General features: G+C 39.2%; 1 long non-coding RNA gene across 1 annotated transcript; it reads right to left on the reverse strand.

The window, feature by feature from the left end:
- Positions 1-19646: 19646 nt before the first annotated feature.
- LOC144705874 (uncharacterized) lies at positions 19647-23080 on the reverse strand. Its single transcript, XR_013582127.1, has 3 exons — positions 22632-23080; positions 21116-21390; positions 19647-19902 (listed from the first exon to the last, which is right to left on the reverse strand). It is a non-coding gene; the product is annotated as an uncharacterized LOC144705874 (long non-coding RNA).
- Between the last annotated feature and the right edge of the window lie 1415 nt (positions 23081-24495).

The raw sequence follows: 24495 nt of genomic DNA on the forward strand, positions 1-24495 counted from the left end.
GAAGAACAAATCGGAGATATCTCGTATCATTCCTCAATTTTACTCCCTTATCCAAACTCAATTCTCTATATCCATTCGTCGCTTCCGCTCCGACAATGCTAAAGACTACATTAACACCACGTTAAGCACCTTCTTCCAAGACAAAGGCATTATCCATGAAACTTCTTGTCCCTATACACCACAGCAAAATGGCGTTGCCGAAAGAAAATTCCGTCACATCTTTGAAATGACTCGGAGCCTTCTCTTCCATATGCATGTGCCCAAGTATTTTTGGGGGGAAGCCGTCTCCACCGCCATCCATCTTCTTAATCGCCTTCCATCTCGAGTGCTTGACTACTCCACTCCTATTGACCGTCTTCAGCATTCCTTTCCAACTCTCTCTCTCCGAACTCATCTTACTCCTCGTATATTTGGATGTGTATGCTATGCGCCCAACCACCAACTTGGTCGTGATAAACTGGATCCCCGTGCTATCAAGTGTGTGTTTGTTGGCTATTCTTCCACCCAAAAAGGCTATTTATGCTATCATCCACCATCTCGTCGGTTCGTCGTCACCAAAGATGCCACGTTTGATGAATTGCTTCCCTACTATTCCTCCTCCTCTCCTGAACCCTCATCGTCCCCATCTCCCTCCGATCCACTCGAATTCCTCATCCTCGTCCCTCGTCCCTCTTCACCGGCCCCGCCTGACGTGTCTCCGCCTGTTGCTCCTCCAGCAATTGTGCCTCCCGACCCGCCTCCGGCCGCCGTCTCAGTCCCTCTTGTGGAGCCTCCTCCAGTATCTGCTCCTGCGCTCGACCCTTCTGCTGCACCTTCTTCGATTCCTCCGCTCCCTATCCGTCGCTGCCCGCCTGAAAAATGCTATGGTATTACCCTTGCTCGTCGCAAGCCTTGGCTTCCTTCTTCGTCTCCTGCTGCCCCGTCTACCTCAACCTCCACCCTCTTGCCACCTCCTCATTAGCCGTGCTGCCCTCTTCCCGTTCCTCTCCCCTCTATCCGTTGGCGGAATCTATCTCCTCTCATCGCCTCTCACCCTCTTATCATGCCCTTCTCACCTCCCTTGATGCCACTTCCCTTCCCAAGATGGTGGACATTGCCCTTTCATTTCCGCATTGGCGTCAGGCCATGGCGGAAGAACTTCAGGCTCTTGCTCACAATGAAACGTGGGATCTGGTTCCTCTACCGGCCGGGAAGCATCTCGTGGGTAGCCGTTGGGTGTATGCTGTGAAGCATAATTCTGACGGTTCTATTGAGCGCCACAAAGCCCGGGTTGTGGCACAAGGGTTCACTCAGAAACATGGCATTGATTATCAAGAGACCTTTGCTCCCGTCGCCAAGCTGAATACTGTGCGGATCTTATTGGCCCTTGCTGCGGATCGGGGCTGGATTTTGCAACAATATGATGTGAAGAATGCTTTTCTGCATGGAGAGTTGACTGAGGAGATCTACATGGCATTACCTCCTGGGTACACTTCCTTAGTGCCATCGTCTCCGCAGTCTGTTGTCTGTCGCCTGAAGAAAGCATTATATGGCTTGAAGCAATCTCCTCGTGCCTGGTTTGGTCGTTTCACGACGGCCATGCAGCGTCGTGGATACCGTCAGTGTAATGGTGATCACACCCTTTTCTACCGCCATTTTACGTCAGGGGGAGTCGCTATTCTTCTTGTGTACGTGGATGACATCATTATTACGGGTGATGATACGACGACCATTACTGAGCGGGCCATGTATCTCTCGTCGGAATTTTCTATTCGCCATCTTGGCCCGTTGAGGTACTTTCTTGGTATAGAGGTGGCCTATTCTTCCAGCGGGATCTTTATTTGTCAGAGAAAGTATATGGTGGACCTTCTCTGTGAGCTTGGAAAGGAGGACGCCAAGCCTGCTTCGACACCGATTGATGCGAACCATCGACTTGGTGCCGATGCGGATGAGGAGCTTGCTGAGCCTGGCCCATATAGAAGACTTGTGGGAAAACTGCTTTATCTCACCCACACTCGCCCGGACATTACATATTCAGTGGGTGTTCTGAGTCAGTTCATGCAGACTCCTCGCATGAGCCATTTTCATGCTGCTCATCGTCTCCTCCGTTTCCTGAAGGGCACCATTGGCCGTGGATTATTGTTTCATCGCCATACCGGCCTGCGTCTTGAAGTCTACACCGATGCAGATTATGCCGGCTCTGTGGTTGATCGTCGGTCCACATCTGGGTATTGCACCTTCTTGGGCGGCAATCTGATTACTTGGAGGAGCAAGAAGCAGAAAGTGGTCTCTCGATCGAGTGCTGAAGCGGAGTTCCGTGCCCTTGCGCATGGTCTGTGTGAAGCACTTTGATTTACCCAGCTTCTTCGTGAGCTACGGTGTCCAGTTCCCTCTCCTGTCCAGCTGTTCTGCGACAACAAATCGGCGATTAGCATTGCTCATCACCCCGTTCAGCATGACCGTACAAAGCACATCGAGATCGATCGCCATTTCATCAAAGAGAAGCTTGAATCGGGAGATTTTTGCACGCCTTATGTTCCGTCCGCTGAACAGCTTGCAGATATCTTCACCAAAGGGCTTCATACCCCTAGGTTTGAGGAGCTCTGTTCCAAGCTGGGTGTGGATAACATCCACGCTCCAGCTTGAGGGGGAGTGTTGATCTGAGTATTACATGTCTTTATTTTCTCTCTCTTGTTAGCCCATTAAGGGACCTCTCTAGTCAGCCCATTAGGGCTTCCTATAAAACCCTGTAATCTCTTTCATTTGCTATGTAGAATTGTTCTTTTCTTGTTTACACTTAGGCCACGTAACAAGCGAGTACGGGGACATTTGCCCAAAACTAAAGGGCAAGGAAAAAAGCATCTCGTCGGATACGTGAGTAGATGGAGTTGACACGGTATGGACTTTAAGAAGCCAAGCAGGAAAAAATTGATAACAGATTTTTCTTCGTCAATATTAACAAGAAAACCAAAAAAAAAATATGTTGAATGATCAGAGTAATGGACGTCCAAACAAGGAATTATTTTAGTGATGAATTTCAAAAGTTGAAGACAACGAACCTTGAGTATCAGCGGAGAAACGTAGACAGTGGGAGAGAGATGAACTTCCTGTTTCATCAAGCAAAATGGCATACATTCCCAGAATCATGTTACCCAAGTATACGGAAGGCTTTGCACGCAGGACGCACGTCTCTCTGCCCGTCTGTCAAATTTCCGCGTTTGCTTCTTCCCACTCCGCTGGCTGTCATAATCTTTTAAGCTGCTTGGCGGCGTGTTGCATTCTAACCTCATCCAAATTTTACATTGGAGACGGGTAATTCGGGAAGATGAGCGGCTGTCAGTTACAATGCCATGTTAAAGAGCTAAAGCAAAGACATTTAATTGTATCAAGATAAAGATACTGGATACACGAATCATGATTCATGCCAGGCTGAGGGAGTCATCTCGTTGGATGCCAGAGACTTGCATTGCTTCTCTAAATCAATTTGAAAACGAATCCAATAAATCACTTCCAAATATTTCGCCTTACCGTCACGTAAAAGGTTTGGTAAAACTGCACGACTCCATGATCTCAATCTCTGTTTCCAGAATATGTGTCTGAATTATCTGATGTCAAATGTATTTCAAATGATATCAACTTTTTTCTGACTATTAGCACTACGGTTTTTATCACATTATTTAATACTTATATTGCCCCTTTGTGCAAGAACTTTGTGATTTTATAGGACTCACTGCAATTTATTTTACCTCAAAATTTGAATTGGCAGTGTACTAATAATAGTACTAACGAAGCGATGTTACCAAGTTCTGATAAGTAGAGCTGATTCAAGAAAGAACGCCCTTTCATTTTTTTAGCATTCCATCCATCAACTGTTAATCTTTCTTCGTCCAATCACGGGGCGAATTTCGATCAAGTTTTGGTTCGAGTTTCTTTAACTTTTCGAGCTTTACAAAATTTTCATTGAATTCTTATCGAAAAATTCAATAATATAAATTTAGTGAATAAAGAACGGCTGACGTCAGATAAAAATCTAAAACAGAAGCACGAAACGGAAATCCACCAACATGTTTTAAAGCTAAATTCGAAGATCCAATTCAATCATTTCCTTATTCATGTTTCGCCATAATAAATGACAGATATTTCAAATCCCAAAAATGGGTTGCATGACTAATTACATAAGTCATTGAATTCTTAGCAAATGACAGATCTTTCCTACGGCAAATAGATCAACTGACTGCTGACAGAGATTCATCATTTTCATCAATACTAGTGAATCGTCAAGCCGTAGCACCTCTGTTTTTTGAAAACATTTATTTGTTACAAGCATGAAAGAGAAAATTTCAACCTACCTAGAGGACTATAAAACAGGTGTCGCATTACATAATGTGAGATAGCGAAGTTGCCAAGGAGCCACTAAAGTCAGGGCAAAAGATGTTCGAAAATAGAAATTAATTTTATTTCTGTTAAAAAAATCAACTAGAGGAGTATCTTACAAGACCAGAGTAAAGAGCGTCCACTGAAGACATCACAAAGAGATACTAAGGCCAAGAAGATAAGGACAAGAAGTCTTACAGAGCGGCGGAAAAATACGGAGAGATGGGTGGGAGGAAATGGACCGCTTATCGAGCAAGGTGATACGGCAGTCTGCAAGAAATATGGGCCCAATAAATGTGGAAGATTTTCCAAGCAGGAGGCGCGTCTGTCTGTCAGTTCTCCTAGTGTTTCCCTGGCCAGCTGTCGCCATCTCTTCACCTCGTTCTAGAAAACCTTCAGCTCGTTCTGAACTGGATTGCATTTGATATTAGAAGCTGGGATAGAGAGAACGGACAACCATCTGCTTCATCGCTTATGATGGCGCAGACTTTTGTTCTCAGCCAAACTTGCTTCGACGGAAAATATGATGAATAATAGCGGGTTTATGACTTTGCAAGCGTGACCCGTTCCCGGGTATCCGTTTTCTAAGTCGCCGTGATCAATTACGTGCGATTCTCATCATCACAGCCGCAAGTATAAATCGCCATCCCTATCTCCACCAAAGTTGGAAATGCCAGGTGAAATAACATATCCTTAGTTAGAGCACACAAAAATGCAGAGTAAACGGGCAAAGCAGAAAGCATCCGTGCGCGCTTCGACACGGGCATGACGATTCTACAACATGCAGCAGTACGTGCGAAGAACACGTAAGACCCTGAGATGTCCATGAATGCTTTAAAAACCTATATATGAAGCCCAGGTGGTAATCTATAATACTCAGAGGTAATGCAGTCGAAGAAGACGCAGACAAGTTGTTCCAGTTTTCTTGACAACTAAAAATATTTTGCCCAAGATGAGCTATCGATCATCAGAAACGGCTTGTATCTGTGCCGCGGCGATGAAGACCTTGCATTTTAGTTGGTATAACATCAAAGCAAAGGCAGGAACAGAAACAGTCGCAAAGAATCAATGGCGAAGGAGAAAACTTGCTTTGAATCACCGACTAAATAAGTGACCTGAAGATCGACTTACAGATGTCGGTTGGGGATTCACCCACTTATCTTACCGACTTGTTTACCGATCTTTTTACCGACATAGTTTTCCTGAGTCGGTTGTCTTAACTGTTCTCCATCTTTCACAATCTAGGGGGGAAGTCCACGAGTCGGACTTGTTTTATTGCTGAAGTTGCAGGTATTTTTGCACCCTACAAGAAATGTACTTGGTTCGACGGGGTGGAACTCAACAAGGTCTGCGCAAACTTGCCGCCAAAAACAACGATTTAAAAGAGTTTTCAATTTGTCTAATATTAGAAAGAAATATGGGAAGAGCCGGGAAATGGAATAATGCATGGAAGAAGAAGACTCACTATGCACGGGAAGAAACTGAAACTAACGTTGAACTGTTAGGATGTACCTAGAATGACTGGAACGGGAGTAAAGCTTGCCATCAGCAAAGGAGAGTACAACGGGCACCTCAACGTCGCAGGTGAGGGCAACATGGGCAAGCCTTCTCCAGTAAACCATTTGAGACGGAGACCGTTTGCCGGTCCATCAACTAATGCTCCATAGCTTCACCCTCCTGCCCTCGTGAACCCTAGGCGGATGAAAGATGGTAGTGCAATGCTGGGGTAATAAAGGCTTTTAATTCTTATTTTCGTTGAACTCCTTTGGCATTTTACTCCGTTTTGTCTACCGATGGATAGGGAACTAAACCACATGGACTTTCTCTGAAGGATCCATCCCTCAGAAGGCAATATCCATTTCTTTCGCTTCTCATCCCCCTGATAAATACCCTACATATCAGATTTCCACAGGCCCTAAAAAAGGTGCCATCTGGTGAAGGTTAGAATGTCCCCAACCCTACAAAGAGTTGAATATCTCAAAAAACACCGACCCAAATGGAGTAAATCCAAACCCAAGATGCTACGGTGGAAATGCGGAATCATTTCGGACAAGATAAATGTAGACGTATAGAGACAGATAATAAGAACCTCTTCCGTGACCAGCGTGACGTCAACTCCTACGGCTCTTGGTGCAGGGCATTGGCTTCTCGTGTGGCGCAGTAGAGCAACTCTTTCAACTCCCAAGTCAAGGGAGTAACAACCAAGAACTGATGAAGACAAACCAAGACAGAGAGAGAGGGGAAGAGAGGAAGTGACATGAAGAATGAACAAAGCAACTTGACGACTGCAAATTCGGATTACGATACAAGGGGTATAAACACCCCTTTAAGTAAGAGAGAAAGGGATTCCTAAATGGGCCATCTCCTCACAAAGGACAAGACGGGGGTGCCTCAATTCCAGCGCTCCCCCTCTAAAAGGAGGTTAGATCAGTCAAGCCCCCCTCTCCCGCATTCCCGCGGTGGGGGGCTAAAAATCCCCAATAAACTCCAACTTTGTAGACACCCTCGTCGCGCTAAGTGTTCTTGTCACTTTCCCATGCTGCAGCCGCTCCACCTCCATCAACGAACCTGCAACATGCACCAAGTCCAAACAATATTTGAACTTCTCCGTCGTGATAAACTTCGTCAACATATCCACGACATTCTCCTCCGTGTGTGCCTTCTGAAGAATAATCTCCTCAGAATTCAAAAACTCCCGGATCTTGTGATACCGCACATCAATGTGCATCGACCGTGCATGATAGACCCGATTTTTTGTCAATCAAATGACACTCTAACTGTCCCATAACATAGTAACTCCACCTTGAGAAATGTCGAGTTCTTTGAACAAACCCTCCAACCACAAGGCCTCCGTAGCAGCTTTAGTTGCCGCCATGTACCCCGCCACTGCTATAGACAATGCAACAGTCGACTAAAGTGTTGACTTCCAGCTCACAGGTCCACCGGCCACCGTAAACACATAACCGGTCGTGGATCTTCGATTGTCAATGTCACCTGCAAAATCAGCATCAACATAACCACTTACTGAAAGTGAAGTTCCTTTGTCGAAAAGAATACCCATATCAGTTGTGCCCTTAAAATATTGAAGAATCCATTTCACTGCGCTCGTATGCTCCTTGCCCAGATTTCACACAAACTTGCTCACCAGTCCAACTAAGTGAGCAATATCCGGCCTTGTACAGACCATAGCATACAAGAGAGAACCAACGGCACTAGCATAGGGAATAGACTTCATTTCAGCAATGTCTTCAGCACCTTCAGGTCTCTGAACAACGAACAACTTGAATTGGTTAGCCAAAGGAGTGTTCACTGCTTTAGCATTCATCATGCCGAACAGATCAATAGTCTTCTCAAGATAGCTCCTTTGAGTCAACCATAGACGACCATTCACACGATCTCTATGAATCTCCATTCCAAGGATCTTCTTCGCAGCACCAAGATCCATCATTCCATATTCCTTGCTCAACAAAGCCTTCAACTGTGCAATCTCATGTAAATTCTTCGAAGCAATGAGCATATCATCCACATAGAGCATCAAATATATAGGAGAACCATCTTCACACATCTTCATGTAAAAGCACCAATCAAATTCACACCTAATAGCCAATACGCACCATGTATGAGTCAAACTTCTTGTACCGCTGACTTGGAGACTACTTCATCCCATACAAGGATTTCCTCAACCTGCAAACAAAGTTCTCTGCCCTTGGTAAAATAAACCTTCACCAAAAGCATGTAGATCACTTCCTCTAAGTCACCATGCAAGGAATGCTGTCTTCATGTCCAACTGCTCCAGTACATGTCCTCATGCGCAACAATGGCTAACACCATGCGAATAGATGTGTGTTTCACAATAGGTGAGAAGATCTCATTATAATCAACTCCCTGTTTTTGAGCAAAGCCCTTTGTGACTAGCTGTGATTTTTATGATGGCTGCTCTACATCGGAAAGTGGTGCCTTTTTCTTAAACACCCACTTGTATCCGATAGCTTGCTTCCCTGTCGCAAGCTCCACCAACTCTCATGTTTGGTTCCTGTCCAAGGATGCGCGTTCCTCAGAAATCACCTGCAGCCATCTATCTTTATCGGGCCTTCTTGAAAGATGTTGGTTCTCTATCTCCTACAAACAAACCAACAGTCACATAAACATCAAGACGTACAGGCAGCCTCGTCTCCCGCCATACCGCTGAATAGCAATGCTCTCAGAATTCTCTACGGTCTCATCAATCAATCCTCCACCGTCAACTGAATTGGGTGGAATTTTCACATTCTCCACCCCCACCCGAGTCCTCTTTTGGACATTGCCTCCACCTGAACTCCAATCACCCTGCTCATTTGAAGCCTTCACCATGTGATTTTCATCAAAAATCACATCTCTACTGAACACAATCTTTTGCGCTTTTGGATCCCAAAGTCGATAGCCCTTCACTTCATCGCTAAACCCCAACAAAATGCCCCTCTTGGAATTTGGATAAAGCTTAGATATCTCATCATCAGGTGTAAGGATATAACCTCGACATCCAAATACACGCAACATGGAATAGTCCACAGGTTCTCTAGTCCATACCTCTTCAGCCACCTTTCCATCAAGAGCAAAATTTGGCGACCTATTCACCAAATGAGCTGCCATCTGAACTGCCTCTGCCCTGAACCCCTTGGGCAATTCAGCATTCAACCACAAACACCTTGCTCTCTCCGCAATGTTGCATTTCATGCGTTTTGAAACGTCATTCTACTGAGGGATCTTCTTCACCGTAAAATAACGCCGAATACCTTGCTCTGCGCAGAACTGATCAAATTCAAAAAATTTAAATTACGTACCATACTCTGTCCGCAAGACCTTGATTTTCCTCCCCGTTTGGTTCTCAACTCTTGTACACCAAGTCTTGAACCGCGAGAAGACATACGACTTGTGCTTTGAGAAATATACCCAAAATTTCCTGGAAAAATCATCAATAAAGGTCAGAAAATGCCGAGCACCTCCACGGCTCATCACATCAATGAGTCCCCACACATCTGCATGAATATAGTCCATGACACTGCTAGTGTCACGCTTTGGCACCTTGAACATTACCCTGCACTGTTTGCCCATGACACAATACTTGCAAAAATCCAATTTGCAAGACTTCACCCTGAGTAGCAAACCTCGTGCATGTAGCTTTTGCATATCGGTCTCACTCATATGGCTCATGATGTGTACCAACAACATCTCCACCTATCATTGTGCTCCCCTCAAGCTTGTAAATATTGGCTCTTAGACGTGCCCCCTTCATTGCAATGAGCGCTCCCTTACTAACTTTGAAATACTCCGTCCGCGGCTTTTGAATGTGCAGCCGTTCGCCTCCAGGTAACATGGTATGTATTCTATTAATGAAAATGGAATGAGATGTAGAATGTGTGATTGGCTTGCATGCCACATATTTTCATCAAAATAATGGGTGATATTCAGGAAAATTATTAACCGCATTTAAATTATAACAAGACCTGGATGGTTTGAGACCTAATTTTCAACTAGTTCAATTCATGTCACTATTGACTGGGATTGTGGCTTGGGTGAATTTCGGGATGACGTTTCCATAAAACCTTGACACTTTAAGTTTATCCTCTAACATACAAAAGAGAATTTGTGTGTGACCCTCTAGTTTCATTTGTTAGTCTTCTTAATGACTCTAATGGAAAAATGACCTTTGTTGGCATTAACTATTAATTAAATATATGTACTAATTAATCGTATCGATTAACTAATCTTAGATTGAGTTAACCCAATCAATATGTAGGAAATTTGTGGACCATATGAAGCGACACCACACTTCATGGTCTAGAATATTCAGACAAATATATTAACTCACTCATGGAACCCTTCTATCATTAGCTATCGTGTATGTATAATCCCTCGTCTGCTTGACGTTCTTTTGATGACTTAGGATATAATCAACTATCAAACCCTAATTGGTCATCTGAGCGCGATTGATGTATTTTGAAATCATTGAATAATTATTCTCTGATATCCTACTACCTTACCCAATAAATTATTCACATCGTTTTCCTTGGGATGTCTCCTCATGAATTGAGGGCCGAGAATGTCATTTTGACAACTGAATCATCTTTGTGAAGTTCTTGTTAAATTGAAACTAAGGTGGTATATAATTCATTGATTAGGAACTCATATGTCTTAGTCAAAGTATAACATTCTGTCCACATGACATATTTGATATCTTACACAATTGTGATCTGAATCAACTTGATTGACATTTTGGTATAATATGAGTTAGGGATTCAAATGGATCAATTAGTGAATTATTTCTACTAAAGTGTACCCAGTATGTATCCTTAGTGTCTCCAAACTAATGGCCATAAGGTTGACCATATTCATCACATGAGCGGGACTAGATAGTGTTGTTAGATCCATATATTTGATGGCTTTCTCTACTATCCCTTGAATATGAATATTTAGAAAACATATTTAAAGGATATTGATCTTTGTATTATGGTCTCAACATAATTGACTAAGCAAGGTTATGTATTCATGGATTTTATCATTTGCATCACACATGTATTAAAAGTTAAATGACTCATGGAATGTATGATTGGCTTGATATACATATATTTACTTCATTGTAAATTGGTTGTTGTATTTTGACTATGACATATGACTTCCTAGTTAGGAGATTATTCGTAGTTCTAGTTTCAATGGAGCTATAACTCTACAAACATGATTTAGTGGCCAAAATGTAAGAGGAGACAAGATAGAGGAAGATGATTCGTGAAGTCCTTGCCAAAAATATTTGAAATATTAGAGGATTTTGCTAATAATTTCCTAATGTATTGTTACTAATTAGAATAATTGTAGTTTGACACTTGTGATGGATAATAAGTAGCCATCAAGCCAATCACACTAATATGAATTTTTTAGGTTCATTAAAATAAATATTTATCCATTCTTATCCTCACATGATGTTTTTGATTAAATATTTTTACAATGACTCATTAAATTCTGACAACATCACAATATAGTGAACATTAGTCTTGAAACATGTATCCTAAACATTCATATTCATTGGATACTTGAGGCATACATCAAATTATCTAGATAGAATAATACTATCTTGTCCTACTTATGTGATAAGTGGGACTGATCATGTGGCCATTAGTGTGGAGAAACTAAGGATAGATGGGGGGTCCACTTTAGAAAATGATTTAACTTAAGTGATCAGTATGAATCCCTTTATGGTATTATACCTAAATGTTAATGCTGTTGATTCATGTTCGAGTTGTATAAGTTGGCCGCTGACTTGGGATACAAAGGACATCTTGTGTATGGAAGACCACATTTTGACTAGGATATATGAGTACTATGCTATGGGATTCAAACTTGTCTTAGCTCGGACATAGTAAGAAATACAAAGGTGATTGAGTGGTTAAGAATTGCTCGTTCGTCTTTGGTACGAGTATAGATTGACTCAAGGAAGAAGATGAATCCAATTTACTTGCCAGGGTAGTAAGGATATTGGAGAAGGGGTTATCCAATGATACTTGTCACACACTGGTACTATCTGAATGACAGATTTGAGGTTGATAACTTAGCATAATCTAAGTCATTTGGGACTCTTTTTTGGACAAAGAATTATGCATATATGGTAACGAATAACAGAAAATGTTCCATACGAGAGTTCAAACACCGCTCTATTACTTCTAGAGAACAAGGTATATCTTGGTCCTCCACGGGCAGAAAACTAAACCTATTGATTGGGAAAATTGATCCTATATGAACTAATTTGGAAGGAGATAAAGTTAATTAATAAGGCTGGGAAATAAATATTATAAGGGCTTTAAAGTTTTTAACTAGATTAATATATGAGCCTAAGGAGGCCACAAGCACAAGATCAAATGACGTTGGATGATATACTTTATTAGCAAGTACTTTTGGAAAAATTCCTATTTAGTAAAAATAAGCGGGCCTCCCATTTTAGTTGTCCATGACATCCAGATATGGGCTCCCCCCTTTCTTCTTTCTCTCATTATCTACTTATTCCTCAAGTGCTACTTAATGGTGAGGAGATCAACAAGGTCTTCAAGAAGAGTTGGACAATGAGAGGACATCCAAAAGTTGTTTGATCATGTGGATAGTTTTAAAGGCTGGGCACATGCACAAGATTAATACGCTCTTCCGGGGAGCAAGTCATGGGGAGCAAGAACTATAACCCAGCAGTTTAATTATGTCTTAATTTATTCAAACATATGAAGGATTATGTTGACACTGTAACTAATGACATATAGGATAATAGAAGGAATTGATAAAGTTTTTGTGTGCTGTTTGGAACACAATATATAGCTTGCAACTTTGTTGTCAGCGATTGAACCTATGATTGGGTATATGTTAGATTAATAAATCTACATGTTTGATATAATCAATCATTTGGGAAAAAGGTGCACATGGTTATTGGGATTATGGATTCATTAACCAGACTATTTCATGGGTCAATAGGGTTACACACATACGGTTCTTTGAATGTGGAGAATATGCTTAATGTGTAACGATTTTTACAAAAAAAAACTGTTTTATATATAAAATCACCAAAAGTCTTAATTGAGAAACACCCATGTGAACTTTTCCTTGGGGTACACGTACCTTTTCTTGATTCTTGAGTGCCCTCTCCTCTTGATGTGGCTGAACTGGTGAAAAGATAGTCACTTATATCTGTAGGCATTCAATGAGTAGAAGATGAGGAAATTCAACAAGATGAGGATTTCATGCTTTTATTAAGAGGTTTTATATCTTCGGAACTTTAGATAACAATTCCAGATTTATATATTGGGTTCAGCTCCTACAAGGCGATGCAATTGATTTTAGTTTAAAGGTTTGATTTGATTGCTTGTATTTTGCTGTGCAAATCTCATGTCAGATTATAAATCATATTTGTAACCAATATGGGTAATGTGACAAAAGTGTGTTGCAGAGGTGTATCACAGATGCAAATTGGTGATAGGGCTAATGTGCATGGAACCAATAAAGTTTATTTATGTAGACATGTCCAATGTAGCAAAAAATTAAGGGATCATAAAGCCCTAGAACACCAAGAACATAAGAGATTAAGACTGATTCAATGTGATCCGAAACCGTACTTCTTCATACATAGATGGATGTGCTTCCACCCTTTCCCAAAATTTGTGTTCAACTGCAACTAAAGGATATATTTTGAATAAAATGGAAATTTAATCTAGAGCATTGTTTTATACAATTTGAAAAGCTGAGTTACAGAAAAATCCTTTTGATGTAAAATAATGTTAACTGTTTAAGGACTGAGGGAGGTATTGATGCTTGTAATCCAGAAATTTTATTTGATTCTTATTGTATGTAAAGTGATCTTGATTGAGGAAACTCAGATCATGAACCTCGAGTTTTTTTGCACCGATATGTCTCTGTTGAATTATTATCTAATGATGATTTGTAAAATTCTCTAGAGTGTTGTTTTGTACAATGTAAAAAGCTGAATTACAGAAAAATCCTTTTGATGTAAAATAATGTTAACTTTTTAAGGGCTGAGGGAGGAATTGATGCATGTAATCCAGAAATTTTATTTGAGTCTTAATGTATGTAAAGTGATGTTAATTGAGGAAACTCAGATCCTAGCATTTTTCTGCACCGATACTTCTCTCTTTAATTATTATCTAATGATGATTTGTACAATTTTATTTCATTTGATATGTAATGTTTTAGATATAACTTTATTTCAAAATCAGATTAGAGTAATATATTAAGTTTATCATCATTCCTACCTTGGATTCAGGTGGCTAATCGTATGTTCACAACAGTTTATGTCTTTTTTTTGGGTCTGATTCCGTCCACCAATTATCCACACTTCTTTCACCAAAAACTTGACAAAATGATCTCTTTGGATAGTAATTTATTATTTTTTAGTCTCACCACAAGAATTTAGAAGATGAATAAAACCATCAATGTCATTTCTCTCTTGAATTCTTAATTTTCATGATCTGGGATATGTGAAAAAATCCATTCCAAACAGACTAAGAACACATTTCAAAAATACGAAATAGGAGCTTAAACACATTTTACAATCCAAGTTTTTACAAATTAGTAGTTAAAGGCTGTTTTTTCATGTAACAGATATTATTAAATGGAAATTATAAGAAACATACGTACTAAGCTGTCAAATACTTTTTCTAAAAATATGCTTTACTTTATTTTAATTTGATTTTTCTAGTTACCATTCTCCTTCGATTCAGATATTTAACCTCAAATTAACCAATTCAAATAATTCTTTATCAATCATTACAAATTAGTATTAGATGGAATGGCTGTGTTTTGGAAAATTCTATAGGAAAATTTTATTTTGATTTAGTTCTTGTACTTACCAGCCTCCTTCCATACAGTTATTAAACCTAGAATAGAACCATTCAGATATTGTTTTCTCATTACAATATAGTGTTCTCCTAATATGGATTGATAATCCAAATCAAATTTTTAAAGAATTAATTCATCATGACAAAAGCGTTACTTACTTTAGCTTTCTCTAACTATCACATTTCTCCCTTGCTAGGATAACGATTCAAGGATGACCAAGTTACGAGGGGAGCCTACATATTTAGCCTTGAGATGTATAATAACTGCTCCACAGTTTTATCTGAGGATATCTGTATTCTATGTGAAAGAACGTCATAGATCATTTTAAGTTCTACATTTTACTGACCTGATAAAAAAGTCTTCCTTTAAACTTTTGATATACCAAAATAGAGTGTCTGGATTAATCTAAATTTAAAGAATGCTGCTTTTTCATATCCTTTTCTCATTTGACAGCAGATGAGCAGAATACTTATTGTAAATTTATCACATTAATAACAAACATAAGTCCTGCCAATTATTGTAAATTTATTTGACAATTTTATTGGTAAAAAATGCACCCGGCAGGTGAGAAACTAGATCCTGTTTTGGTTTGTTATCATTTAAAGAGAAGCCAAGTTGGCAGGCACTTTTTATGAAAAAGAGGAAAAATCACAATGGTGTGAAGATTACAAGTCGACAGGCAGTTGCTTGAAGATTAAAGTGTTAAAATAAAAATGGTGCGGCATACGCTTGTCCAGAACTCGTAACATGAGAAGACTTGATCATATTTGCACTACAAGCATTTGTACTTTGAACAAACTGAGAAGATACTAATCATCTCATTAGAGATGTATCTTTTTACGGCGACCAGGGCGTTTTTGATCCGCTCCACAGAACGGATGTATTCTTATCATTCGTACTGGTCAGTTGAGATTGGGTATAACCTCATTCAGAAGCTCATTCTGGATCAAAACAATCACCATGTTACTCTTCTGATGAACTGAAGGCAGAAAAGGATGTTGTATTTAATGATCGATTCTTTTGCATATAAAATTATGACACCACAGTTTAGTATTTTATTTTTTCTTGTTCGTCTGTGATCTCAAGATTGTACAATATCTCGCTGGATTCGGCTTAGTTTTTCTTTAAAAGCAAGGGTAAACACTAGAGTCCCTTTAAAACCACATCAAACCACATCAACATGAGGATGAAGCAGCGTTTTGGATAAAATACCGGATAAGAAACTGACCTTTTTTGACTTTATCTGAATAAGTTCCACAAGTGATGTCCAACTCTTATAAATCTGTGGATAGCTATTTAAAAGTTTCAAACACTAAAATTCTCCACTTTTTTTCCTACACATTCCGTTACTGAACAAATATATAATCTATGTCCTCTATTTTCTTTCACTCGATCTCTTCTTCACTGCTTATATTCTCTCTTGTTTTCTTGTTTTCTCTCTTTCTAATCTTCTCTTTTGATCTCCGTTATATTTTCTTACACCAAATTAATATCTATTTAAAAATTTGGAAATTTATATTTATAAATTGTTATTGATATAACTATTTAAAAAGTTAGTGTCTGAAATTTAACTTTCCCATGGAAGTATGGTTAAATTCAAATATAAAAATTATAATGAAGATAATATGGATTGAATCCATGCATTATAATCCATAAATTTTTCATATTTGATTTCTTGATATTTTCTGAACTGAATTTACCCATTCTAATCAAAATTAAAATTTTATATTTATTATTTGAAATCACAAGATGGTTTACATATATTACCATTCTTGATCATGAATTGAACCAAGTCGAAATTCATTTCGTAGAGGTTAAAATATCTATTTTGGATTTTTAATCAAACTAATGAAAATATACATTTCTCTCAAATGCCTTATGGTTCACTCTTTGAAATTGAAAACATAATCGTTATAGTATAATTCATCATTCAGTTCTGTTATAATTCATCATAGTATCAATGCTTGAACTTGTTTCTTTTAATAAATGAAAACAACATGTTTCTATGCATTCATAAAGATGACTAGTTGAATATAAGGCAAACCAAAGTGAGATTAAGACACATGAATTTATTTTTTCATGATAAGCTTGAATTACCAATTATGAAGAAATCATAACCAAAATATCTTAGTCATGGTTAATTAATCATCCCACATGACAACATATACATATCATGAATTTAAATTCCACTTAGCGTCAGCATATGTATTTAATTTTAATCACATGATTCAGTTTAGCATTACTTTTATAAATATATATAGTTTTCATGCAACAGCTATTATTTGATATTAATTGTAAACAACTAAACCAAATAATATAAATATAAAAATGAATGCCATAGCTAATCTATGTTTCTCTCTTAGTGTCTTGATTCTTTTATATTTCAACATTTTTCCATAATTATGTTCTTCTTCTTCCATAAATACAGGATTTATGTGTAATTAAAAATGTAGATCTTAATAGTGTGTTAATGCTTCTGCCGAAGCTATCTGGATTCAGTCTATCCTTCGTAAACTGAACATCCCACCACTATCTGCTCCAACTCGCTGGTGTGACAACCTTGGTGCTACATATTTAGCCGCTAATCACACCGAGATTGATTTCCACTTTGTCCATTAACAAGTCGCTGCCAAATCCATTCATATTCAATTCGTTTCCAGCAATGGACAGCTCGCCGACGCTCTCACCAAACCTCTCCCACAAGCTCGATTCTCTCTCCTCACAGCCAAGCTCAACGTCTTGCGGCGGCCGCTGAGCTGGACGAGGGGTATAGAAGACTCAGGAGTCAACATGTTGGGAATGGATAGCTACAACGGACATGATGAACCGCCACGATACCATTCTAACTAGCCGTTACAACGGCTAGTTAGATCCGTACCTACAGAATCCCAAAAAAACGTGATAAATTGAACTTGTTTTATTGAGCAATTTTGACGAATATACATTTCGTTCCGTTCTTCTTCTCCTCTTACTTCTCACTCCTCTGCTACCTTCTTCTTCTATCTTTTACATCTATTGATCTTCTCCATTTCTCACACCTCAATCAGCAAATGGGTGATTCTCTACATTTGGCTTGTCACACAATCAGTTTTACAGTGTCATTTTTTGATATTTCCCACATTTTCAATAACATCCCTTTACATCACTGTGACTGTTAACCCGGTGAAGGGACCCATCAAGTGTATACCAATGTTATCAAAAAGTCAAATACAAATATTTTATAATGATCTAAAGTATGAATTACTTCTGAATATCAAACACAAGCGATGACAGATTGTTTGCATGCAATCTAAATAAAATGTTTAATTATGTAGTTTCTAAAGTGTAAGTAACGACAGATGACTGAATATCTAATTACTATCACCAGGTACTGTAAAGTCAAAGGATATTGTAAAGTCGAGTAATATTTTGTTCTGACTTTCAAACCCGCCCTATTAATTCACATAAAATTACAACCTTAGCATATATTTCGTGCTGTTACATTGAATTTTACACATTATATAACAGAGCTTGAAACCGACATTATTCAGATATTTATCTCTTTCCACTACAGTGGATTTATCCTAAATTTCATTTCGTAGTTACTAGACATAACAGTACTATATTATATTATATGCAATATTTGAAATGAAAGTTTGTAATAAAGTTCTTGAAGTCATTTGAATGGCAAAAAGAGCCTCATTCAATAATCCCCAAGAAGATCTCATCCGCCATGTTTCTTACTATTGTTTCTTCTGTCATTCATCATGAACTCTCAATGTTTAGTTGATTTTACGGAGGTCGTCATACGCCAAAAAACACAATGTCTTGAAGAGAAACAGATCACTATTATCTATATTTTTTAAGAAATATTAAAATGGTCCCAGAATTACGTCAGCATTCCCTGTTTATTTGTTTTATCAGTTATATTACTATCGGTTATGTTCAATTAAATGTACGATAGATAGACAGATCCTTCAATTTTACATATGGGCTTCCAAAGGTCAGCCTAGAGTTCCATTTATGTAAATATACACATTCGATTTTCAATCATCCGTCGATGAAAGAGCATTTTATATTCGTCATTTTCTCATTTTAATGCTCCAAACAGCACGTTACCCATCCCACTTATCGGATGAATACGAAGCGTCAAAATTTATCTAATACAAGTCAGCCCAATGTAAGCCAGTTAGGTTCTCATCACTCAATAAGAAGGAAAAAATTCTATAAGAAATAAATTCATGCAGAACAGGCGTTTGAAAACGCTGAGGAACAGAAAACATGACCTACTTAAGCATGGCGGAGCAAAGACATTCATACCAGATTCGTCCAAAAAGTCGACGGAATTCATTATAGCTACTTTCGTCAAAGACCGAAACGGTGTAGTCAGAACGGAGTATGAAAATGACTATAATCTCCTATAGGTGTTACAACATATTTTTGCCAAATAGGTCTCTTCATATTTCACGATAAGATCCTAAGAATACGAGAGAGCACAACACACTAAAGGAAAAGATAAAATAACGAGATGATTTTTTAACCGCTCCGCCGAACCAGTTATAAAAATAAGTTTACTGTTTTGTTCTCAGAGTTTCTGTACCCCGTTTCAGGGCTACTGTGTTTTCTATTCCATCCAATTTTGAGCGACATATTTTAAATGACGCTCAGTGCAGGATAGAAAAATCAGTCTGTGAAACGGTTAGTGTACTGGTTAGAGATATATTTTGTAGTTTAGCCTAAAACAGCAGCTTGATATTCAACATCACATTTATTCTAAGATATTCGACATATTTGGGGCGACAGTAGAGCTGACCGCTGCAAGTAAACCGTGAAGACTCAGTAATAATTAGATGTACTGTTCAAATTAGGTCGGGAGCATCGTACTTTAAAAGTTAAATGACCATATATTTTAGCTATGCGAGACCACTTGACTGTCTCCGACGTATTCAAAAAGTCTCCACGAATAGCTCAATGTATTAAATGTAAACGGGAAGCTAGAGTTGAAGGTAAAAGATTTGTCATGATTCTGCTAAATTGTTCGTTCAAAAGCAAGCTGCCACCAAAGTCTCTTTGTAATAAGGTTAAACTATCAGATGAACTAACCAGAGGGCTAGGAAGAAATACAGAGAGTAAGAAACTGACTCTTTATGGGCTTTGGCCTCCGCAACTCTCGAGAAACCGCCTTCAAATTTCTGAGCTCAGTCACACCTGCAGGCACACCTGTCGATGAGTCAATGCTAATAGCCGGAGTTGAAATTTTTACGATGATTAAAAGTTGTGCCCTCCAGATTATTTAATTTATTTTCTGTTCTCCAGCGTTGTTTAGTTTCGCACTCTATAGAACCTGTTCAAGGGGATGAAATAATCATGCCAAATTTCTGTGATGACTCACGCAACGCCGTTTCAACTTAGATACACAATATTTTCTCAGGACTCAAGAATGCAAGAAGTATTCTGAAATAAAAAAATTACCTAACTGTGAAATTTACGCTCCACGACATAAGATTTACCAAATATTCACCAAAAATTTACCAACAGTATTCTGTCGAGGGGAATTCAATCTTTGTGTTAACTTACAAGTTCATAGGGAGAGCTGGGGCTTTTTGTAAACAATCATAGCGATGATGAAAGAATCAGAATTTAATGGAAAAAATTGTTCCGAACGTAAGAGCCAGAAGGGGTACATTTGGTACTTTCTGCATCGAAGACTCTACTAAATTCCTGCTTCGGGCTGAGACTGAGGAAAGGTTCTCAGTGTTTTGTTTATAAACTTAACGGATTATAGTGTAATTTATGTTAAACCAAAATACAACTTAAATTGGAAAACAATTATTTTCTCAATAGCTAGTTTCACAGTGATGGACTTTGCGCAACGAACATGGTATACTTTGCGCAACGAACTTTCTGTTTAAGTTAAGTTGATAAATAGTGATTTCTTACGGAGTCCTTTTCTTCCGTCAGTTCGCAATCATGTTACTTTTTTTATGCCCTTCATACTCTAAAGACATTATGAATCAATCACTGCATGACATGCATCAGTTTGATCTCTACCCATCAAGAGATTGCAAAGATATTATAAGCGAGATAAAATAGATCGGTGACTGTAGGATAAATAAAGCCGAAACTTTGATTGAAACAATACTTTCAGGAACCCAAATCTAAGGCCACGTAACAAGCGAGTACGGGGACATTTGCCCAAAACTAAAGGGCAAGGAAAAAAGCATCTCGTCGGATACGTGAGTAGATGGAGTTGACACGGTATGGACTTTAAGAAGCCAAGCAGGAAAAAATTGATAACAGATTTTTCTTCGTCAATATTAACAAGAAAACCAAAAAAAAAATATGTTGAATGATCAGAGTAATGGACGTCCAAACAAGGAATTATTTTAGTGATGAATTTCAAAAGTTGAAGACAACGAACCTTGAGTATCAGCGGAGAAACGTAGACAGTGGGAGAGAGATGAACTTCCTGTTTCATCAAGCAAAATGGCATACATTCCCAGAATCATGTTACCCAAGTATACGGAAGGCTTTGCACGCAGGACGCACGTCTCTCTGCCCGTCTGTCAAATTTCCGCGTTTGCTTCTTCCCACTCCGTTGGCTGTCATAATCTTTTAAGCTGCTTGGCGGCGTGTTGCATTCTAACCTCATCCAAATTTTACATTGGAGACGGGGTAATTCGGGAAGATGAGCGGCTGTCAGTTACAATGCCACTGTTAAAGAGCTAAAGCAAAGACATTTAATTGTATCAAGATAAAGATACTGGATACACGAATCATGATTCATGCCAGGCTGAGGGAGTCATCTCGTTGGATGCCAGAGACTTGCATTGCTTCTCTAAATCAATTTGAAAACGAATCCAATAAATCACTTCCAAATATTTCGCCTTACCGTCACGTAAAAGGTTTGGTAAAAACTGCACGACTCCATGATGTCAATCTACGTTTTCAGAATATGTGTCTGAATTATCTGATGTCAAATGTATTTCAAATGATATCAACTTTTTTCTGACTATTAGCACTACGGTTTTTATCACATTATTTAATACTTATATTGCCCCTTTGTGCAAGAACTTTGTGATTTTATAGGACTCACTGCAATTTATTTTACCTCAAAATTTGAATTGGCAGTGTACTAATAATAGTACTAACGAAGCGATGTTACCAAGTTCTGATAAGTAGAGCTGATTCAAGAAAGAACGCCCTTTCATTTTTTTAGCATTCCATCCATCAACTGTTAATCTTTCTTCGTCCAATCACGGGGCGAATTTCGATCAAGTTTTGGTTCGAGTTTCTTTAACTTTTCGAGCTTTACAAAATTTTCATTGAATTCTTATCGAAAAATTCAATAATATAAATTTAGTGAATAAAGAACGGCTGACGTCAGATAAAAATCTAAAACAGAAGCACGAAACGGAAATCCACCAACATGTTTTAAAGCTAAATTCGAAGATCCAATTCAATCATTTCCTTATTCATGTTTCGCCATAATAAATGACAGATATTTCAAATCCCAAAAATGGGTTGCATGACTAATTACATAAGTCATTGAATTCTTAGCAAATGACAGATCTTTCCTACGGCAAATAGATCAACTGACTGCTGACAGAGATTCATCATTTTCATCAATACTAGTGAATCGTCAAGCCGTAGCACCTCTGTTTTTTGAAAACATTTATTTGTTACAAGCATGAAAGAGAAAATTTCAACCTACCTAGAGGACTATAAAACAGGTGTCGCATTACATAATGTGAGATAGCGAAGTTGCCAAGGAGCCACTAAAGTCAGGGCAAAAGATGTTCGAAAATAGAAATTAATTTTATTTCTGTTAAAAAAATCAACTAGAGGAGTATCTTACAAGACCAGAGTAAAGAGCGTCCACTGAAGACATCACAAAGAGATACTAAGGCCAAGAAGATAAGGACAAGAAGTCTTACAGAGCGGCGGAAAAATACGGAGAGATGGGTGGGAGGAAATGGACCGCTTATCGAGCAAGGTGATACGGCAGTCTGCAAGAAATATGGGCCCAATAAATGTGGAAGATTTTCCAAGCAGGAGGCGCGTCTGTCTGTCAGTTCTCCTAGTGTTTCCCTGGCCAGCTGTCGCCATCTCTTCACCTCGTTCTAGAAAACCTTCAGCTCGTTCTGAACTGGATTGCATTTGATATTAGAAGCTGGGATAGAGAGAACGGACAACCATCTGCTTCATCGCTTATGATGGCGCAGACTTTTGTTCTCAGCCAAACTTGCTTCGACGGAAAATATGATGAATAATAGCGGGTTTATGACTTTGCAAGCGTGACCCGTTCCCGGGTATCCGTTTTCTAAGTCCTTCGTGATCAATTACGTGCGATTCTCATCATCACAGCCGCCTTCGCAAGTATAAGTACGCCATCCCTATCTCCACCAAAGTTGGAAATGCCAGGTGAAATAACATATCCTTAGTTAGAGCACACAAAAATGCAGAGTAAACGGGCAAAGCAGAAAGCATCCGTGCGCCTTCGACACGGGCATGACGATTCTACAACATGCAGCAGTACTCGTGCGAAGAACACGTAAGACCCCTGAGATGTCCATGAATGCTTTAAAAAACCTATATATGAAGCCCAGGTGGTAATCTATAATACTCGTCAGAGGTAATGCAGTCCGAAGAAGACGCAGACAAGTTGTTCCAGTTTTCTTGACAACTAAAAATATTTTGCCCAAGATGAGCTATCGATCATCAGAAACGGCTTGTATCCGTGCCGCCGGCGATGAAGACCTTGCATTTTAGTTGGTATAACATCAAAGCAAAGGCAGGAACAGAAACAGTCGCAAAGAATCAATGGCGAAGGAGAAAACTTGCTTTGAATCACCGACTAAATAAGTGACCTGAAGATCGACTTACAGATGTCGGTTGGGGATTCACCCACTTATCTTACCGACTTGTTTACCGATCTTTTTACCGACATAGTTTTCCTGAGTCGGTTGTCTTAACTGTTCTCCATCTTTCACAATCTAGGGGGGAAGTCCACGAGTCGGACTTGTTTTATTGCTGAAGTTGCAGGTATTTTTGCACCCTACAAGAAATGTACTTGGTTCGACGGGGTGGAATTCAACAAGGTCTGCGCAAACTTGCCGCCAAAAACAACGATTTAAAAAACTTTTCAATTTGTTTAATATAAGAAAGAAATATGGGAAGAGCTGGGCAATGGAATAATGCATGGGAGAAGAAGACTCACTATGCACGGGGAGTGTTGGGGTGTGTCAGCCCCCCCATTACGGGAATGTGAAGGGGGAGGGCTTGACTAGTCAAACCCCAATAAAGGAAGGGGGAGTTGAAAAGTTTTAACCCCCCTCCTCTTGTCTCTTTGTGGGAATATGAAGAGGCTTCTTTGGAGAATATGAAAAGGCTCTTGGCTTTTCATATTCCAGACCTTTCAAATTCCCTGAAACTGTAATTGGCCCTCTATATATAGAGGGCAAATCTATTCTGAAATGCAAGGCATATGAGTTTTCAGTTCATTCTTCTTGTCTCTTCCTCTCTTCTCCTCTCTCTCTCTCCTTTGGTTTGTCTTCATCACTCCTTGGTGGCCGCTCCCTTGTCTTGGGAGTTTGAGGAGTTGCTCCGCAGCACCATACGAGAAGTCGTTGCCCTGCACCAAGAGCCTTGCACGTTGACGTCACGCCGGTGACGTAAAGAGGTTCTTGTTTCCTGTCTCTATACGCCGACACAGTTATCACGTCCGAGTTGATTCCGCATTTCACCGTAACGTCTTGGGTCGTTGTTTCTCTTCAACGAGTTACAACAGGGAGAAACTGA

The sequence above is a fragment of the Wolffia australiana genome, chromosome 7 (assembly GCF_029677425.1).
Source record: "Wolffia australiana isolate 7733 chromosome 7, ASM2967742v1".
In the NCBI taxonomy this organism is placed as follows: domain Eukaryota; kingdom Viridiplantae; phylum Streptophyta; class Magnoliopsida; order Alismatales; family Araceae; genus Wolffia; species Wolffia australiana.